The sequence below is a fragment of the Elephantulus edwardii genome, unplaced genomic scaffold, assembly GCF_000299155.1.
Source record: "Elephantulus edwardii isolate Elephantulus edwardi_28Jun2011 unplaced genomic scaffold, EleEdw1.0 scaffold00131, whole genome shotgun sequence".
Lineage (NCBI taxonomy): Eukaryota > Metazoa > Chordata > Mammalia > Macroscelidea > Macroscelididae > Elephantulus > Elephantulus edwardii.
In genome coordinates, this window is record NW_006399881.1 from 3,974,740 (window position 1) to 3,994,463 (window position 19,724).

At 39.8% G+C, this 19,724-nt stretch overlaps 2 pseudogenes; one reads left to right on the plus strand and one right to left on the minus strand.

Moving 5' to 3' along the window:
- Positions 1-5,905, plus strand: part of LOC102860413 — a 9,989-nt pseudogene extending 4,084 nt beyond the window's left edge.
- Positions 5,906-5,937: 32 nt separating this feature from the next.
- LOC102860822 overlaps positions 5,938-19,724 on the minus strand; it is a 31,855-nt pseudogene continuing 18,068 nt past the window's right edge.

A 19,724-nucleotide genomic window follows, 5' to 3' on the forward strand; every position in this document is an offset into this window, starting at 1 on the left:
TAAGGATGATAGAAAAAGAATTGATGCCTTTGAGCTGTGGTGTTGGAGAAGAGCACATGGACTGCCAAGAAAACAAACAGCTATGTCTTGGAAAGGGTGCATCTGGAGTGCTCTTTGAAGGCAACAATGATGAAGCTTTGCCTCACATACTTTGGGCATGTTGCTAGGGGGGGCTATTCCTTGGAGAAGGACATAATGCTGGGAAGGGTGGAGGGTCAGCGAAGGAGAGGAAGATCTTCAACCAGGTGGATTGACACAATGACTGCTGAAGTGAGCTCTTGTGTGTCAGGAAGTGTGAGGATGGCACAGGATAGAACAGGGTTCAGATTTTTGTTCATAGGGTCACTATGAGACATACTTGATAGCACCTAACAACAACAACATATACAAAACACAGGCATTTATTACCTTCCAGCTGTGCAGGTGCTCTTGCTATCCTTTACCAAATCAGTCCACCATTGTTAACATGAGCTCAGTACCTCCTAAGCAAACGTTTCCCCATTCAGGCTAAGCATTTTTTGAGCACTTTTCTGAGTGCTCAGATTTGGGGAGCTTAGATATAGAGAAGAGAAAGGAAGGAGTTCGCTTGACTGGAATAGATGGTCATGATCTACTAGACCTGAAGACTTTGGAGTAGTGGACCCTGATGAATCTCTTCACTGTGATCAATCAAACACAAGCCAGGGTGCAGGACTTTGCTTGTGAAAGCCATTTGTTATCAGGAAATTTACAAGGTGGTTGCTAAGTAGTACAGCCACTATTAGAAAAGAAATCATATAAAACAAACAAACAAACCCCAAACTTATTGGCATCAAGTCAATTCAGACTTATGATAACCCTTTAGGATAACTCTGTAGGGTTCCCAATGCCGTAAATCTTTACTGAAAGAAATTGGCGCATCTTTCTCTCTGGTGGATTCAAACCACTAAACTTTCTATTAGCAGGTAAGCTCTTAACCACTGTGACACTAAAGAACAAACACACAGTTAAAGCTCTGCCGACCTCAAACTCGTTATTGCTGTCACTGCCTCTCAGACCTTCTTCTTAACTGTGATGATGATCCACTCACTAACTCACTCACTCACTAACTCACTGACATCAAGCTGGCTCTTAGCTGATCCTCCAATGAGTTTTCAGAGGCTGTACATTGCATGGGAGGAGTTTGTCCATCTTTCTCCCTCTGAGCTGCTGGTGGATTTTCACCGTTTGCCTTCAGGTTGGCAGCGCAGCTTCTAGTCCACTAAATTACACTAAAAAACAAGACTAAAAAACCAAACCAAAGTGCCCACTCAAAACTTGCCTTTCCTAACTGTTGCACTATATTTCACTGTTATCTCTACACTCGTGTCTGCTGTATCAGTATAGTGAAAACACTATTGAATAGCGTGCTACTGAAGTTCATGTTCAGTGTCTCTTCTGAAGTTCATGTTCAGTATCTCTTCTGAAGTTTATGTTCTGTGACGTCAAGTTGGTAGCTTAAAATCGGCCATGGTTAACAATTTACACCACATTGAAAATTGTCTATTTTCAGTTTAGGTTGAAAATTTAAAATGGAAAATTGAAGTTGTACATTCAAAATGTGAAAATTAAATTTAAATTATAAACTAAAAAATTACATCACATTGGAAAGTAGTCCCCAATTTTACACTTTCACCAGCACATCACTAGCTCAGAGTCTTTTTCCTTTTTCTCTCTCTACTGCCATTTACTGTTTTCAGGAAAACAAAATTAAAAATAAAACAAACCAACAACCCTGCAATATGAATTCTTGTACTCATTTAATGAGTACTAGGATCCCAGCTTTCTGGTTTGGAATTTTGTGTTGCTGTTGTTGTGTACCATAGAGTCAAAACCAACCCATAGCTGACCCTCCAGCAGGTTTTCACAGGCAGTTAATCGCATGGGAGGAGATTACCTATCCTTTTCCTGCAGAGCAGCTGGTGACCTCGGACCACGTGCCTTCGAGATTGCAGCACAGATTCTTAACCACTAGGCCATCAGAGCTCCAGATAATTTCTTTTATCCTTATAGCAGGAGTTTTCTGGAGACATTACACTGATGTGATTGAAAGATAGTTGAGGGTAGTATTTTAAGAGACTAGGGGCCAGAGAGGAGGAAATAGACGATTTCTATCAGCTTTTGCAGTCAGAAATGGATTGAACATGCAATTAAGGTGCACTAATAATGAGTGACTGAAATGCAAAAGTTGGGAACATGGAAGAAGGATCAGCAAGTTAGAAAACATGGACTTGGTGACAGAAATGAAGCTGGAGATAAATGATAGAATTCTGCACATTCAATGATTTACTCATCGGAAATACCTTTTATAAGAAACACAAATGCAGCCTATGCACATGGATTTCAGTGATAATATGCACGAGAATCAAATAGATTACATCTGTGGAATTACTGGAGAAGCTGAATATCATCTGTGAAACTAGTCCAGGTGCTGATTGTGGAACAAACCAACAACTACTCATATTCAGGTTAAAGCTGAAGTTAATGAAAATTAACCCACAGGAACCAAAAGTTGACCTTAAGTCTATCCCACTCAAATTTCAAAACCATCTCAGGAACAAGTTTGACACCTTGAACACCAATAAGAAAAGACCAAATGAGCTGTCAGAGGATATCAAGAATGTCATCCATGAAGAATGCAAAAGGTTATTACAAAGACAGAGGAGGTAGAAAAGACCAAGATGGATGTCAGAGAAGACTCTGAATATTGTACTAGAGTGCTGAGAACCAAAGCAAAGGGAAGAAATCTATAAATTAAAGAGCTGAACAGAAGATTTCAAAGCTAGGGAAGACAAAGCAAAAAAAAAAAAAAGCAAAGTATTATAATGAAATGTGCAAAGAGCTGGAGTCGGAAAATCAAAAGGGCCGAACTCGCTAGGCATGTCTTAATCTTGAAGGAACTGAAAAACAAACTCAAGCCACGAGTTGCAATACTTAAGGATGCTTTGGGCAGAGTATTAAATGATCCAGGAAGTATTAAAAGAAGATGGAAAGAGTATACAGACTCATTGTACCAAAAGGAGTTTCATGAAACAACGTATAAGCAAGAGCCTGTGGTGATGAAGAAGTTCAAATTGCTCTGAAAGAATTGGAAAAAAAAACCCAAGTCTCCAGGAATTGATGCCATACCAACTGACATATTTCAACAAACAAATGCTGCCTTGGATGCGCTCACTAAGTTGTGCCAAGAAACCTGGAGGAAAATCACCTGGCCATCTAACTGGAAGAGATATATATTTGTTTCCATTCAAAAGAAAAGTGACCCAACAGAGTGCGGAAATTATCTAACAAAATCATTGATACCACATGCAAGCAAGATTCTGCTGAAGATTATCTGAAAAAGAGTGGAGCAGCGTGTCAACAGAAAACTGCCAGATGTGCAGGCTGGATTTAGAAGAGGCATGGCACTAGGGATATTATAGCTAATAGCAGATGGGTCTTGGTTGAAAGTAGAGAGTGCCAGAGGAATGTCTATCTGTGTTTCATTGACTATGCAAAGGCATTTGACTGTGTATACCACAACAAACTGTGGCTGACTCTGAGAAGAATGGGAATCCCAGAACATTTGATAGTGCTTCTGTGAAACCTGTACTTGGACCAGGGGGCAGTCATCAGAACAGCAAGGAGACACTGGATGGTTCAAAATCAGGAAGGGTGTATATGCCAGGGATGTATTCTGTCTCCATACCTTTTCAATCTATATGCAGAACAGATCATCTGGGAGGCTGAGCTGTATGAGGAGGAATGTGGCATCAGGTTTGGAGGAAGATTCATCAACAACCTGTGTTATGCAGATGACACAACCCTGCTTGCTGAAACTGAGGAGGACCCGAAGTGCTTGTTGCAGAAGGGCAACGAATGCAGCCTTCAATATGGATTGAAGCTCAACATCAAGAAAACAAGATTCTCATCACTGGACCAATTGGCAGTATCATGATGGATAGTGAAGAGATAGAAATTTTTTTTTATGGTGAGAAAAATTTATTACATTTAGAATTAGCCCGCTGGACTCAGTTTAGATGATCCAAATTTTGTTGGCAACATCCAAAGCGTCATAATCAGGAGCAAGTCGAACATAGGCCTTCTTCTCTTCATCAGGTCTAATCAAAGTGTTGACCTTCACCACATCAATGTCATAGAGCTTCTTTACAGCTTGTTTAATTTGGTGCTTATTGGCCTTGACATCCACAATGAACACAAGTGTGTTGTTATCTTCTATCTTCTTCATAGCTGACTCAGTGGTCAGGGGAAATTTGATGATGGCATAGTGGTCAAGCTTGTTTCTCCTGGAAGTGCTCTTCTGGGGGTATTTGAGCTGCCGTCTGAGTCTCAGCGTCTTTGGCCACCGGAACGTGGGTGAGGTGCGGATCTTCTTTTTTTTTGGCTGTGGACGCCCTTCAGGACTGCCTTCTTGGCCTTCAATGCCTTTGCTTTGGCTTCAGTTTTGGGAGGGGCAGGGGCTTCCTTCTTCGCTTTTGGCGCCATATTCATAGAAAGGCGAGATAGAAATTTTTAACAGCGTTGGTTTGCTTGGCTCCACAATCAACAGTCTTGGTACTAGCAGCCAGGAAATCAAGAGATGAATTGCACTGGGAGAGTCAGGGACCTCTCCAGAGTACTGAAGAACAACAATGTCACTCTGGAGACTAAGGTGCACTTGATCCAGGCCATAGTCTTTGCAATTGCTTGCTGTGTCAGAGAGCTAGACAATGACTAGGGATCATCAAAAGAAAATTGATGCCCTTGAGCTGTGGTGCTGGCGAAGTTTTTAATATACCATGGACTGCCAGGGGAACAAACAGGTTCATCCTGGAGAGGTTGAAATCAGGCTGCTCCTTGGAGGCAAGGATTCTGAGGCTTCATCTGACATACTTTGGGCATGTTGCAAGGAGGGACCAGTCCTTGGAAAGGGACATTATTCTTGGAAAGGTGGAGGGACGGAGAAAGAGAGGGAGACCATTGATGAAATGGATTGATTGAACAACATCTGAAGCTGTTTGGTCTTTTTTAATTAATTAACAGTCAGGTGTGGTCTATTTGTTCTTATTGTTTTTTTAACATTCAATTTTGGGTTGGGAGCCTCTTGTTTGAACCAATTAGGACCCTGTGGCTTTGAGATTAAAAGTTTCTTGGGGCCTTTGTGAGAGCTTCTTGTTTGAAGCCATTGGATTCTGAAGTAATAATAATAGCAATTAATAAATGTCATTATAGTCAGCAGCAGTGAGCTAATATATATTGAGCACTTACTATGTGCCAAAGTTATTTTTAACATTCATTCACTGTTATTGAGCTGATTCTGATTCATATTGAATATCAGGTTTCTGAGACTTTAAGTCTTTATTAAAGGAGACTGCTCACCTTTCCCTGCAAAGCAGCTGGTGGGTTCGAACTGCCATCCTTTCAGTCAGCAGCCCAACAGGTTACGCACTACACTAAGAATTCCTTTAGCACTCCAAGCAGTACTATAAAGCAAGTCTTATTTAGTACTCCCATTTTGAGGGGCCTCTGGTGGCTTAGTGGTAAAAGGTTGTGCTACCAACCCATAGGTACATGGCTCGAATCCATCAGCTACTCTGTGTGCAAAGGATGGGCAGTCAAGTCCTGTACAATCTACTGCCTCTGAAAATCCACCGGAGAGTAGTTATGAGTCAGTTCCCACTCGTTAGTACAACAACAACAACATTTAGCAGAAGTGAAAATGTCTGAAGGGTAGAGCTGTCAAGCAGTGGAGGGAGATATGAACCCAAGGAGCCTGCTTCCAGAGCACTCATTCTTCACTACAGCAAACAGAGTCTGCTCACCAAAGCTGAATTTAGGCCCAGGCTCATCCTCTTCTCTCTCTGATCAGCCTCTGTCTATTGCAGATCTCTGTCTCATCTTGTATTGAAGAGCAGTACATACAGTGACTTTGTTGTGTGGCTAAAACTGATGGGTAAGTGAGAACATCTTAGAAGCTGGGAAAGCTTTTATCATTTCCATTTCATGATTCTTCCACTATGTTAAAACAAACAAAGTAACAAGAATGTGCCAAAATGAAAAAAAAAGAATATGCCAAAATAAGCTTGCAAATTTCTGGTAACACATTTGCACATTAGATACAAGGCAGTTTCACACAATTTAATTTTGTTATGCACAGGAAAATAACTTGGATTTCCTTTAAAATTCCTTTTATTCGATTGTATGCATGCATTCTTTTGTCAGTTTGTTGTACTGTGGTGGCTTGTGTGTTGCCCTGATATTAAAATTTATACCATTGATGTTTCAAACAACAGCAGGGTCACCCATGGTGGACAGGCATCAGTGCGGCTTCCAGATTAAGACAAAGAAGAAAGACCTGAGTATCGACTTCCAAAAATTAGTTGATGAAAACACTATCAATCACAATAAAATATGGCCAGATATAGTGCTGGAAGATGAGCCCACTAGGTTGGTAGGCACTCAACTTGAGACTACAATGGACTTGAAATATGTCAACGATTGTCAAGATGGCACCAGTTTCATTCTGTTGTACACGAAACTGCCCACAACGAGTCAGAGTCAGCTTGGTGGCAACTAACAATAACAACATACACAGCATGGTCCTGGAAATGGCACACAAGTTGAAAGTTGTGTGAAGAATGTTGTTTTTCTCTAAATCTGCCAGCAAATCTCTTGGAATGTATGAAAGATAAATTGTGAGAGAACCTCAAACTTGGAGGCCCATCATGAATGGAAGGCCTTGGTAAAATGACTGGCAGGCCTTTCTCTATCCATATTTTTTCCCGACATGCTCACAACAGAGGGCCACTCAAAGTACAGTCAGTTCCATTTGGCTTTACAGCAGGTGCTCTTACGGTGACTTGCAGTTAGGCAGTGCTGCTTGAAAGTTCTTTCTGGCAAAGACAACCATAGCTCTTTTAGTCTCCCTTGAAGGTCTGACTTTTGTGGTCATCTTGGAAGAGCGTTTAAAACTCTTTGTTTTTTGTGTCACTGTATCTTCCTGGTTCTATCATAATTACTATGTTGTTGTTATGTGCCATCAAGTCCACTACAACTCGTAACAGGCTTGTGAAAAAGAAAGCCAAACTTTACCCTATCCTGACCCACCTACATACTCTATGATATGCTCGAGCCTATTGCTGCAGTCACGGTGTCAATCTATCTTGTTGAAAGTCTTCCTCTCTTTCTCAGAGAAGATCCACCTGACATCAGCAATGGTATCTCTTGTACCATGGCCTCTTGTGAATCCATCCAGCTTGAACTTCTGACAGTTCCAAGTTAACATACTGTTTCAGTTATTTTTAAAAAATCTTCAGGAAGGTTGTACTTGCATGTGATAGCAACGGTTTTATTCGATCACCTTTCCCAGCATGATGTTTTTTTCTAGACAGTGTTCCCTCCTGACAACATGCCCAAAGTATGTGAGACACTATTCTTACCTCTTAGGAGCACCCTGATTGCACTTCATCCAAAATAGTCTTATTCTTTTCGTAGTCCATGGGCCATTCAATACTTTTCATTCACACCACAATTCAAATTTTTCTACCACCCTTATTCACTGTCTGATCTTCAGAGACATATGAAGCAAGTAAAAATACCATGGTTTGAATCAGGCACACCTTAGTCTTTAAACTGACATCTTTGTTCTTTAGCGATTTGGAGAAGTCCCTGATAGCTGATTTTTCCAATGCAACACATCTTTTTGTTTCTTGACTGCTGTTACCATGTTGATTGTGGATCCAAGCAAGATAAAAGCCTTGACAGTGTAAAGATTTTCTCTATCTTTCATGATGTTGTCTATTGGTCCAGTGGTGAGGATTTTTGTTTTCTTGATGTTGAGATGTAATTTATAGTGCAGGTTATAGTCTCTGTGCTTCCTCAGGTTTCTTCATTTTTTTTTATTATTTTTAAAATTAATATAAGTCTTCCTTTTCTGTGAGCAGGGTTGTGTCATCTGCATGATGCAGGCTGTTGATGAGTCTTTCTCTGATTCTGAGGCCACAATCTTCTTCACAAAGTCCAGATTCTTGAAAAATGTCTTTACCATACAGGCTAAATAGGTATGGAGAAAAGGTACAGCTCTGATGACACCCTTTCCAATCTTAAACCATGCAGTGATCCCTTGTCCTGTTCAGATAATAACTTCTTGGCCTATGTATAAGTCTATCAGGAGCACAATTGAGTGTTCTGGATTCTCATTCTTCTCAATGTTATCCATAGCTCTTTATAAACTACACTGTCAAATGCCTTTGCCTTGTCAAAGTGCAAGTAAACCTCTTTCTGTTGTACTGTTTTCAGACACGATCCAGTGCCATGGCCTCTTGTGAATCCAGCTTGAACTTCCAGTCAATGTACTGTTTCAGTCATTTTTAAATAATCTTCAGCAAGATTTTATTTGCATGTGATAGCCACAGTTTTTGTTCAATAATCTCAACATTCTGTTAAGTCTCCTTTTTCTGGAGTGGAAACACATGGAAATCTCTTCCAATCTATTGGCCAGGTAGCTATCTCCCAAATTTCTTGGCATAAGCTAGTGAGTATGCCCAGGGTTGCATGTATTTGTTTAAATACTTCAATTAATAATCAATCAATTCCTGGAGCCTTTTTAAAACCAATGTCTTCAGTGCAGATTGAACTTCATTCATCATTATCAATGGTTCTTAATAATATGTTACTTCCTGGAATGGCTCAGTGTTTTCCAATACTATTTGGTACAGTGACTCCATGTATTCCTTCCATCTTCTTTTTTAAAAAAGAAAAACAAAAAAAAGTAATTTAGTATTAGAATCCACCAGCTGCTCTGCATGAGGAAGATGGAAAATTTCTTCTTTTGTGATTTTGATTTTCATGCATCATTCAATATTTTGTCTCTAGAATTCTTTAGTAGTTTAACTTGAGGGTTGAATTTGTTCTTCAATTCTTTCAGCTTGAGAAGTGCTTAGCATTTTCCTCCCTAAAGGTTTTCAATCTCCAGCTCTTTGGTAGTCTTCTTGAGCTGCCCTTTGAAATCTTCTGCTCAGTTCTCTTACTTATTTCTTCCTTTAATTTTAGCCTTTCTCCATTGTAGTTCAACTTTCATAGTTTCTTCTGACACCCATTTAGGTCTTTTTTCACCCTAGTTGTTGCAGTGACCATTTGTTTTCTTTATGGAGGATATCCTTGATGTCATCCCACAACTCATCTGGTCTTTGGGTTCTAAGTGTTTAATGCATCAAATCTATTCTTGAGGTGGCTTTTAAATTCAATTGCATAAATTCAAGGTTGTATTTTTGTTCCTTGCACAGAAGTAAACTGATTGTTTGTTCCACAGTCAGGCCCTGGCCAGGTTTTGACTGTACGTATTGAGCTTCTCCATTGACTCCACTGACGTCAATTTGATTCCTGTGTAGCCTATCAGGTTTGTTGTTGTTGTATAGCACTGAGTCTGAACTGATTCATAGATGACTCTCCAGCAGGTTTTCAGAGGTAATAAATTGCATGGGTGGAGATTGCCCATCTTTCTCTTGCAGAATTGATTTGAATCACATGCCTTTGTGTTGGCAGCGCAACCCCTTATCACTAAGCCACCTTCATATCTGCTCTTGAGAAAAAGCGTACACACACAATTTTGCATACAGGTTACAGACTTTCTTGAGTCAATGAAACTCACTAATGTATTCTATGTAAGAGCTCCTTGTATCCACGATTCTTCCGTCCTTAGTAGGAGGTTCTCAGCTTTAATTGTTTGAGGTCACCTACATTGGAAGTGAAACCTGTGAGAGCTGGAACTCTGGAGCTATGTTAATTTTCCAGGTCTTACAAGTTTTCCGACTTTGAAACAGAATGCTTACTGATGAAAGGTAAAGACTACAGTCTTCACAGTATGGATTACATTTCAACATATAGAAGACAGAAATTTTCACAACTAGTCCAACAAGCAATAATAAGTGTTTGTTGTTGTTGTTGTTATGTGCCGTTGAGTCACTTGCGACTCATAGTGACCCTATGTACAACAGCCCTAAACTCTGCTCTGTCCTGTGCCAATTGCACTGTCTCTGACACTCCCATCCCGATTATGCCAGTCACCGAATCAATCCACCTCATAGAAGGCCTTCCTCTCCTGTGCTGTCCCTCCACCCTCCCAAGCATGATGTCCCTCTCCAAGGACTGGTCTCTCCTCACAACATGTCCAAAGTATGTTAGACGGGGCCTCAGAATCCTTGCCTCCAAGGAGCCTCTCGGTTTAACCCTGTCCAGGACAAATCTGTTTGTTTTCCTAGCAGTCCATGGTATTATCAATACTCTTCTCCAGCACCACAGCTCAAAGGCATCAATTCTCCTTCTATCCTCCTTGGTCATTGTCCAACTCTCTGATGCATAACAAAGTGATTGCAAAGACCTTGGCCTGTATCAGACACACCTTAGTCTCCAGAGAGACACCATTCCTCTTCAATACCCTGGAGAGGTCCCTAACAGCAGACTTTCCCATGGCAATACGCCTTTTAATTTCCTGGCTACTGGTGCCAAGAGTGTTGACTGTGGAGCCAAGCAAACTAAAGCTGTGAATAATCTCAATCTCTTCACCATCCATCGTGACACTGCCAACTGGCCCAGTGGTGGGAATCTTTGTCTTCTTGACATTGAGCCTCAGTCCATATTGTAGGCTGCAGTCCTTGACCCTCTGCAGCAAGCGCTTCAGGTCCTCCTCAGTTTCAGCAAGCAGGGTTAAAATCAAAGTTGTCAACAATTTCATTTGAGTTGGTTCCACAATCAACACCCATGATAGCAGTAGTCAAGAAACCAAAAGATATATTGCATTGAGGAAATCTGCAGTCAGAGACCTACTTAAAATGCTAAAGGGTGAGGAGGATATCACTTTAAAGACTAAGGTGCACCCAAACCAAGGCATGATTTTTTAAGGTAAAATCATAGATAGATTTATTGGAAAGTTACATCTCAAATGGATGGGTCTCCTTCCTTAAAAGGAAAGATGAAGTAGAGACCATGACATGAAATTTTTAATTGCCTTAAATGCATAGCAAACTTGGACAATGAATAAGTAAGACCAAAGAAGAATTAATGCCTTTGCATTATGGTGTGGACTAAGAATATTAAATATAGATTGGGCTGCTAGAAGAGTGAACAAATCAGTCTTAGAAGAAATGCAAACAAAAGGTTCCTTTAAAAATAAGGATGGTGAGACTTCCTCACACACTTTGAGTGTTATCAGGAGTGGCCAGTCTTTGGTGAAAGGCACCATGCTTGGTTATGTAGAAGATTAGCGATAAAGAGAAACATTTTTAGTGACTTCGACATACACAGCGACCACAACGATAGATTTATGCACAGCAGAGATTATGAGAAATAAGCAGGCCTGGGCAGTGTTTTGTTCTGTTGTAGGTAGGGTCATTATGAGTTATGAGGTTGTTTTGAGAAACAGATTTGATGGCATCTAAAAAACAAACACTATGATGTTAATAAGTTAGGGTTGGTAGCAGTTATGTTAATGAGGCTAGATACAAACTATAAAATTAGATTGTATATTGTTAAGCAAATGAGCAGAGATAGAAATCTACTACCACCAATAAAGAAAATCAAGGAACAAAATCCATCCTTTAGACTCAGCATTCCTGGTCTGGAAACCTCCTAAGAGAACTAGAGAAAGATTTCCTCTTGAGCTAGCAGTCTGTATTCAGACTTTGAGTCTACTAAAATGTGAAAGAAGATATTTATGTTCATTAAAATCATCCACGTTTGGTATTTCTGTTATGTTGTTGCTGTTGTTGTTGTTGTTATAATGTGCCATCAAGTTGACTGCAACTCATAGTGACCCTATGTATAACAGCTCTGAATCTTGTCTATCCTTAACCAACCTAACCATCTCTGACACACCTGACCCCATTGCCACAGTCACTGTGTCAATCCATCTCATCAAAGGTCTTTCTTTCTTGCATTGACATTCTACTGTTCTAAGCAAGATGTCTGTCTCCAAGTTCTGGCCCCTCCTGACATTATGCCCAAAGTGTGTGAGACAGAGTTTCACCATCCTTGCTTCTAAGGAACATCCTGATTTCATTTTCTCCAGAACAAATCCGTTTGTTCTCTTGGAAGTCCATAGTATGCTTGATATTCTTCTCCAGCACCACAATTCAAAGGCATCAATTCTTCTGACTGTCATTCCTAATCATTGCTCAGATTTCAAATGCATAACAAGTGAATGAAAAGATCACAATTTGAATCAGGCACACCTTAGTCATTAGAAAGGCATTGTTTCTCTTTAGAACTCTGGAGAGGTCCTTGACAGCATATTTTCCCAGTGCAACTCATCTTTATTTTCTGACTGCGGCTGCCAATGGATTTTGTATCTGAGCAAGACGAAATCATTAACAACTTCAATCCCTTCTTCATCTATCACAATGCTGCTGCTTATTGGCTTGGTGGTGAGGATTATAGTTTTCTTGATGTTGAGATGCTACAGTCCTTGATCTTCTGCATCAAGTGCTTCAAGTTCTCCTCATTTTTGGTAAGCAAGGTTGTGTCATCTGCATAATACATGTTGATAAGTCTTACTCCAATCCTGATGCCACATTCTAATTAATAAAGTCTCCTGGTCCAAGTATAGGTTTTGTGTAATCACAATCAAGGGTTCTGAGATTCTCATTCTGCTCAGAGTCAGCCACAGTTTGTTGTCATCCACATAGTCAAACGCCTTTGCATAGTCAATGAAACACAAATAGACATTCCTCTAGTACTCTCTGCTTTCAGTCAAGATCCACCTGACATTAGCTATACTATCCCTAGTGCCACAGCCTCTTCTAAATCCAGCCTGAACTTCAGGAGTTCTCTGTTGATGTGCTGTTCCAGTCTTTTTTGGATAATCTTCAGCAGAATCTTGCTTACATGTGATATCAATGTTCGATAATTTCCACATTCTGTCAGATCACCTTTCTTTGGAATGGGAACAAATGTAGATCTCTTCCAGTCAGTTGGCAAGGTGGTAGTCCTCCAGAGTCTTTGGCACAAGAAATGTGAGTACATTCAGGGCAGCGTCTGCTTGTTGAAATATGCCAATCGGTATGCCATCAATTCCTAGCTATAGATACAGAGAAAGATATAGATAGAGAGATCAAAAATCATCCCGTCACTAATTTATCAGCCGAACAATAAAAAGCCCTATAAGATGACATTTAACAAGATCAATTGACACAGTGGCTGTAACAAAGTGTTCAAGTACAAGGGCAATAGTGAGGATGTTGCAAGATTGTCAGCGTTTTGTTCTGCCTGACATAGAGTTGTAGCTAACTTGACAGTAGCTAACAACAATGACATAAAGTCATCAATAACACCAGGAAGGTACACACTCCTTCAAAACCTCAACCATTCAAGGTCAAAATAGCAGCATTTGCCTAGGGAGAAAGGATAGGAAAGGAAAAACATGGGAAGTGAGAAAGGTGCTATTACGTGGAGGGGTTTATAATCAATGTCACAAAACAATGTACATGACTTGTTGGATGGAAAATTAATTTGCTCTGTAAAGTTTCATTCAAATAGCAATTAGAAAAATAAATGTCACCACTTAGTAACTTTCTAAGGCTATGTTATATAGTCAGAAAAGATATATTATTCCTGTCTTTGAGAAACTGCTAAAATCCACATATATGAACATAGGGAGTCTTAGTTCAGTGGGAGGGAGCTCTGGTCGCTTAGTGGTAAGGAGTTACACTTCCAAGCTAAAGGCATGTGGTTCAAATCCACCAGCTGCTCTATGAGAGAAAGATGAGAATCTTCTCCTGTGCAAATTATAGCCTCTGAAAACCCACTACCAGTCGGTTCTGACTTGGTGTCATGTATCAATTCAGTTGGAGAATTCTCTTTCACAGAGGAAATCTGGCTTTCATTTGTGGTCAGTGTACCTCATGCACAATTACTACCCATCAGTCAGTGGGGGTTTACATATTGCTACAGGGCTGAACAGGTTTTAGGAGAGCTTCCATACGAAGTCAGACTAGAGCAAAAAGCCTAGTGATTTACTCCCAAAGATCAGGTAATGAAAAGCCTGTAGTTGTGGCTAGAACACAATGGTTCTATCCACAGCCATTCCTGGGGATGGTGTGGACCCAGCAGCCATGCTGTTGTCTTGTGAATCAGGGGATGGACTAAAAAATAACTAACAATAGACTTCTTGACACATCTATGGAACATCTTGTTCTGTTTGCTTCCTGGTTCTGACTTGGATCCTTCTTTCTTGAGGATAGTGTATTCCTGACTACAGAGTCTAAAGGAAAGCCACTTGAATGTTAATTTATCTTTTCTCCTATTTTAGTCAAGTCTGGTAATCTCTGTCATTGTGCTTTCCCAGCTTGAGTCTATAATCACATCTCCACACTATTTTCTTCCCTTATTCCATCAGCTCTTATTATTGTTCTGTTCTTTTGGTCTCTGCTTCTTCCCCTCCTCCCCCCCTGCAGCCTCTGATCATCACATGTCTGTCCATTCTCTGCTGAATGCAGTTGATAATACCCAGGATCCCCATAATGGGCTTTGTCTTATTCCTCTAAAGAGTTTCATTATGACTTCACAACAATAATTTGTACTTTTAACATGGATGAAACTTGATTAGATTATGCTGAATGACATATATGCTCATTCATTGCTGTTGAGGTAGAATTGACTCATAGCTGAATCTCCAGAGGGTTTTCAAAGGCTGTAAATCACACCTACCATTCTCCCAGTTAATAAGTGTAGAACCACCAATATAAAGAAATAGTTTACACACAGACTGAATTCATCTTGGAAAGTTAACAGAGATGAAAAGCAAGGAGGAAGGGAGTAAAAAAAAATAATTTTAAAACATAAAATTTTTACACAGTAAAATAAACCAACCCCAATTTGTACTTTTTAAAAGAAATTATAATGCAGGAGGACAACTTTTTTAATCTTTTTTTGAGTTAGAGTTTACAAATAACATTACATTTGTTTTTTTAAAAAATTTTTATTTCAGTAGTGATTTTAACAAAAGTTTATAGAAAAGTTAGATTTTCATCCATTCATTGTAGCACATTAGACATTGTGTTTTATAACATTAATTAAAAATGGATTAATGTAATTCATTACAATTTATAATTAAAACATACTGTATTTTGCCTTTTCCTTAACCCAACTTATCTATTTATTTCTTTTTTCCCGCCTCTCCCTCTTTTCCCAACCTATTAACCCTTCACGATTGATTCTGTGAGTAAGCCTTCCTTTAGCTTTTTTATAGTAACAGTCTTGTATCATAATTTTCCTTTTGTGACTATCTGATCGATAACAATTCCATAAATTTCTTATTGTGGCTGCCTTATGTCACTTTGCATACTTTGTTCTAGGTTTTATTAATGTTGTGTGATATTTCACAAATTCTTGGTCATTTTTAGTAGATAAGAATTTGCAGTTTGATTATGATTTTTATTAATTTCTATTTTAAAAAGTAGACAAACAAAAAATGACATTTCGCATAGATATAGATATAGAGATAAGGAGATTTTTTTTTAAAAAAAGCCCAGTTCTGACTCTTAGCTTCTACCATTCAAAGCCCTCCTCCCTGCCTCTCTCTTCTCTTAGCTATATGGCCCAGGAAGAATATTCGGTCCACATGACAAAGGAAAGCTGAGCCCAAAGACATGTATGTGGGAGCTCACAAATGAAACAACCTCATTTCACTCTTTTCAAATAGACTTTTAGCTAGGTCACTTCTACTGACATTCACTGGGAGGAATGAATGTCTACCATTTCACAGAACAGGATTGCAGAAGTATGTGAGATGAGAGTGAGATAGAGAAACTATTGCATAGAAACGCCTCAGTGACCTGAAAGACATTGGATAAAAGAATGTATGGTGGAGTTCTAATCATGAAAACATGACATCTTTACCTAACATTTTAAGATCAACAATGGTGTATGTACAGGCTGACCTTTTCAAGGACAGCAGAACCAAGTTCTGAATCCTTTTCTCCATAAGTTATCTTGCTAGTCAAGTGTACTCAGGTATCTCCATCCAGCTGATCCTTAGGACACAGGAAGTCACTTCCATTAGAATGGTAATTTGAAGTTCAATATGTCCTCTAGAACATCATCAGATCAGGTGGTTTCAGTTTGGCTAAGTGCAATAACAAGGTGTACTGGGGCACCAATAGAGGACTGGTAAAAATGAAAAAGGAGATGGCATTAGAGAAGATTGTTTGTAAAGGAGTGGCTGGATTTACCTCAGGAGAATGGAGGCAATGGAGTACTGAGTTATCTCAAACTTGGGGAAACAAGCATTTGTCCATCTCTTGGGTTCCCCAGATTCTGAAACCCCCTTTCTAATATTTGAGGAAGTCTCCATGGGTGAGTTTTGGTGGAAGATAATCTTTCTTGCGATGCCAGTAGTTGTGTCAAGATGGAGTTCCCATTTCTGTGTTGGGAATGTCAATGGTGTGGCCTACCACATGTAGTATCCATTAGTGGCAACAACAATAGTGTCCTAAACAGGCTAATTCTGCAGTGTGATGGTTCCTGCATATGTTTGTGGTAAGCATGTCTGTAACAAAAACAAGTTGTCATCTCAAAATCTTACCCACATATATTAGTTTACTCACATTTATCATGTTGTTTAACCATCACCCTTAATAATTTTCAAATCGTTTCATTGCCCTTAACAGAAGTTCAGTGTCCTCTAAGCACCAAATCTTCCTTTCCCTCTCCTTGCCACTCACCCCTGATAATCACTATGTAGTGTGACAGCTCTTCCTTGCATGGACATGGGCTGGGTTCCTCAAATCTTCCAGGGACTCCAAGACATCAAGAAGCACATCTCTTTTCTCCCTAAATCAGTCAGAAGTGATTTCTTAGGCTTATACTTAAGAACTCTAGCTTCTCTGATTCAGGCCTATATCTCAGAAGAGATTATTTGGTGGGCATGCGCCAATTGCAAACTTTCCTAAGTATCAGGGGGATAAACAAGTTAGATGCGTAATGACCTCAGGGCCATCAAGGCACACTTAACATAATACAAGTTAGAATTGTGAATCTTTTGCCAATGTCACAGTTTTGAGTAGTGTTACAACCATTAGAGACAGCACAAAGTATTACACTATACCCAGTCTAAGATGGCTTTCTTCCTTTTCCTTCCCTAACTTTTTTTTCCCATGAGGATGGCACAAAATAAGAAAGATTCCGATCTATTGTTTATAAGATCACTATGAGTCATAGTCAACTTAATGGCACCTAACAACTATAAACCTCTCTTTGGCCCAATCCTCCTCTTTGGTCCCTTTCCTCCCTGACAAATACTTTGGTTATAGGCCAGTAGCTCCATAGACATTGGTAACTTAGGTACCATCAAGTCTATTTCAATTCATGTAAAATTTGTGTGACAGAGTAAAACTGCCACATAGGGGTTTCTAGATGGTAATCCTCACAAGAGCAGGTTACGAGGTCTTTCTCCTGCAGAGATGTCAGGTGGATTTGACCTGCCAATTTCAGTTGTTGTTGTGTGCCATCGAGTCAGAACTGACCCATAGCTAACCCTCCAGCAGGTTTTCAGAGATAATTAATCTCATGGGAGGAGATTGCCCATCCTTGTGCCACCAGGCATCTTGCCACAGATACTGTTTAGACCTAAATGAGACCCCTTAAGGAGTAAGACATTTTTGAGCCCTGCTTGATCCAAGCACTGTTGAGAATAAAAACAACCTCAAAATGGGGCCCCCTCTCCACCCCTTTTCATCCCAACCTATCTCAGTCCTTCTTGTTTTTAATCATGAACATTGACTCGTTGCTGTCAAGTCAGAACCAATTTACAGCTGACCCTCCAGGAGGTTTTCAGAAGCTGTAAATTGCAGCTGACCCTCCAGGGGGTTTTCAGAAGCTGTAAATTGCATGGGAGGAAATAAATCCTTTTTCTCTGGTGTTGCTGCTGGTGGACCTGAATCCCCAAGAGAGGTTAGGCCTTTGGCTTAGCAGCACAGCTCCCTACAAACTACACCACCAGAGCTCCAACCATAGAGATTGGAAGATAATAGTAACATGGCATTATTTCTGAATTCAATTTTATTCTCTTAAACTTGGAAACCAAGGATCAGACTAGAACATACTTGCAGTTCTAGAGCATTGGTTAACTGTGGAAAGTAAGGAGGTACACCAAGGACGGAAGACAGTGTGTGTTGCCAGGGGACTGTCCTGAAGCCAACCTTACCTAGAAAGTAAATACACTACTCTTTTCCAGATGCTATGTAATAGAAGAGCAGAAATGGAAAGATTTCTAAATGGGCTTTTCTCACCCTTTACCTAACATTGATAAAGATGTTTTTCTTAACAAAGAACAATTTTATCAGACTTCATTTAGGATAGCTTTTGGAGATTGGAAAAGAACATTGGTAGCATAATGGGCTATGTTTTGGGATGCTAACCAAAATTGTCTGGATCCACCAACAATGGTTTGGATCCACCAAACACTGTATGCGGGGGAAATGAGGCAATTGACTCCAAGAAAGAGCTGGAAACCCAGTGGAAGGTTGCCATGAGTCTGAATCAGTTCTATGGTGAGTTTCATCTAGTATTTGATTGCAAAATTGGTGGGGATACCTTATCTTTAAAGAGGTCTCTTTAGCTACCCCGAATCACTTTATGGTATCATCATTATCAGGGAAAGAGGCATCTATGGTCCCCAATCTTACTTCAGCAGACAGCTGTTCAGTGTCCCCTTCTGATCTATTTGTGCTATTAGCAACTGAATAGAGTGCTTCAACTTCCTGCTTCAAGTCTGACTTCCAGTTGCATTGAAGTTCTGGTACCTAACTCTTTTTCTCAGAGTCTCTCAGGCAAGGAATTCAAGAATTTTGTGGCCTTATCCTTTGGTTCAAAAGTGTAGTCCTTAGCTGATCTCTCTCTCTCCCCCCCCCCCTTTGAGTGGTTGGAGCCAATACTATTTTTTCACTTTAAAAAAAATTTAGCTGATCTCTTTTTAATGTGGTCTCTGACTTGTTCAACATCTGTTACTTCTGTCTTCCTTTTGCCATGTCTTATCAATTCCTCAGCCTTCCCCAGCCAATTCCAGCCTGAAGGATTCAGGCATGACAATGAATTGTGTCCTTTAGCCACAAGGTTAATTCTTAAGTTATTATTTAGCTGTTTATAGAGCTAATTAGGATTATTTTATTACAAGTGTAAAAATATGATATGACACAAAACAAAACTAAAAAACCAAGGAGACAAAAGGAGTTTATCTGAGCTAGAAGATTTCCAAGAATTCCCCTAGTATATAAGGGCACATCATACTTAAAATATGCTTAATTCTTCACTGAACAGTTCGCTTTTTCCCTAATTTAACTTTTTATTTGGGGGGAAAGGTCAGTAAAGTTTTCTATAGCAACACCTCTGGTACCCTGTGAAATCATTACATTGAAAGGTGGAACTGGGTCAGAGAAGAGTTTTGTGGGAATTAGCTAAGCAAAGATTTATAGACTACTTGGAATAAGTATTCCCAACAATGAGGAAACAAGTAGGTGTTTCCCTGTGCCTGAGGCTGCATCATACTGTTCTATTGCTAGGACAGCCTTCAACAAGGGGGTGAGAGTATATATTCTATGTATTATTGACATATATGTAGTTGTTGTTGTTGTTATGTGCTGTCGAGTCGTTTGCGACTCATAGCGACCCTATGTACAACAGCCCTAAACCCTGCTCTATCCTGTGCCAATCGCATTGCCTCTGACGAACCCATCCCG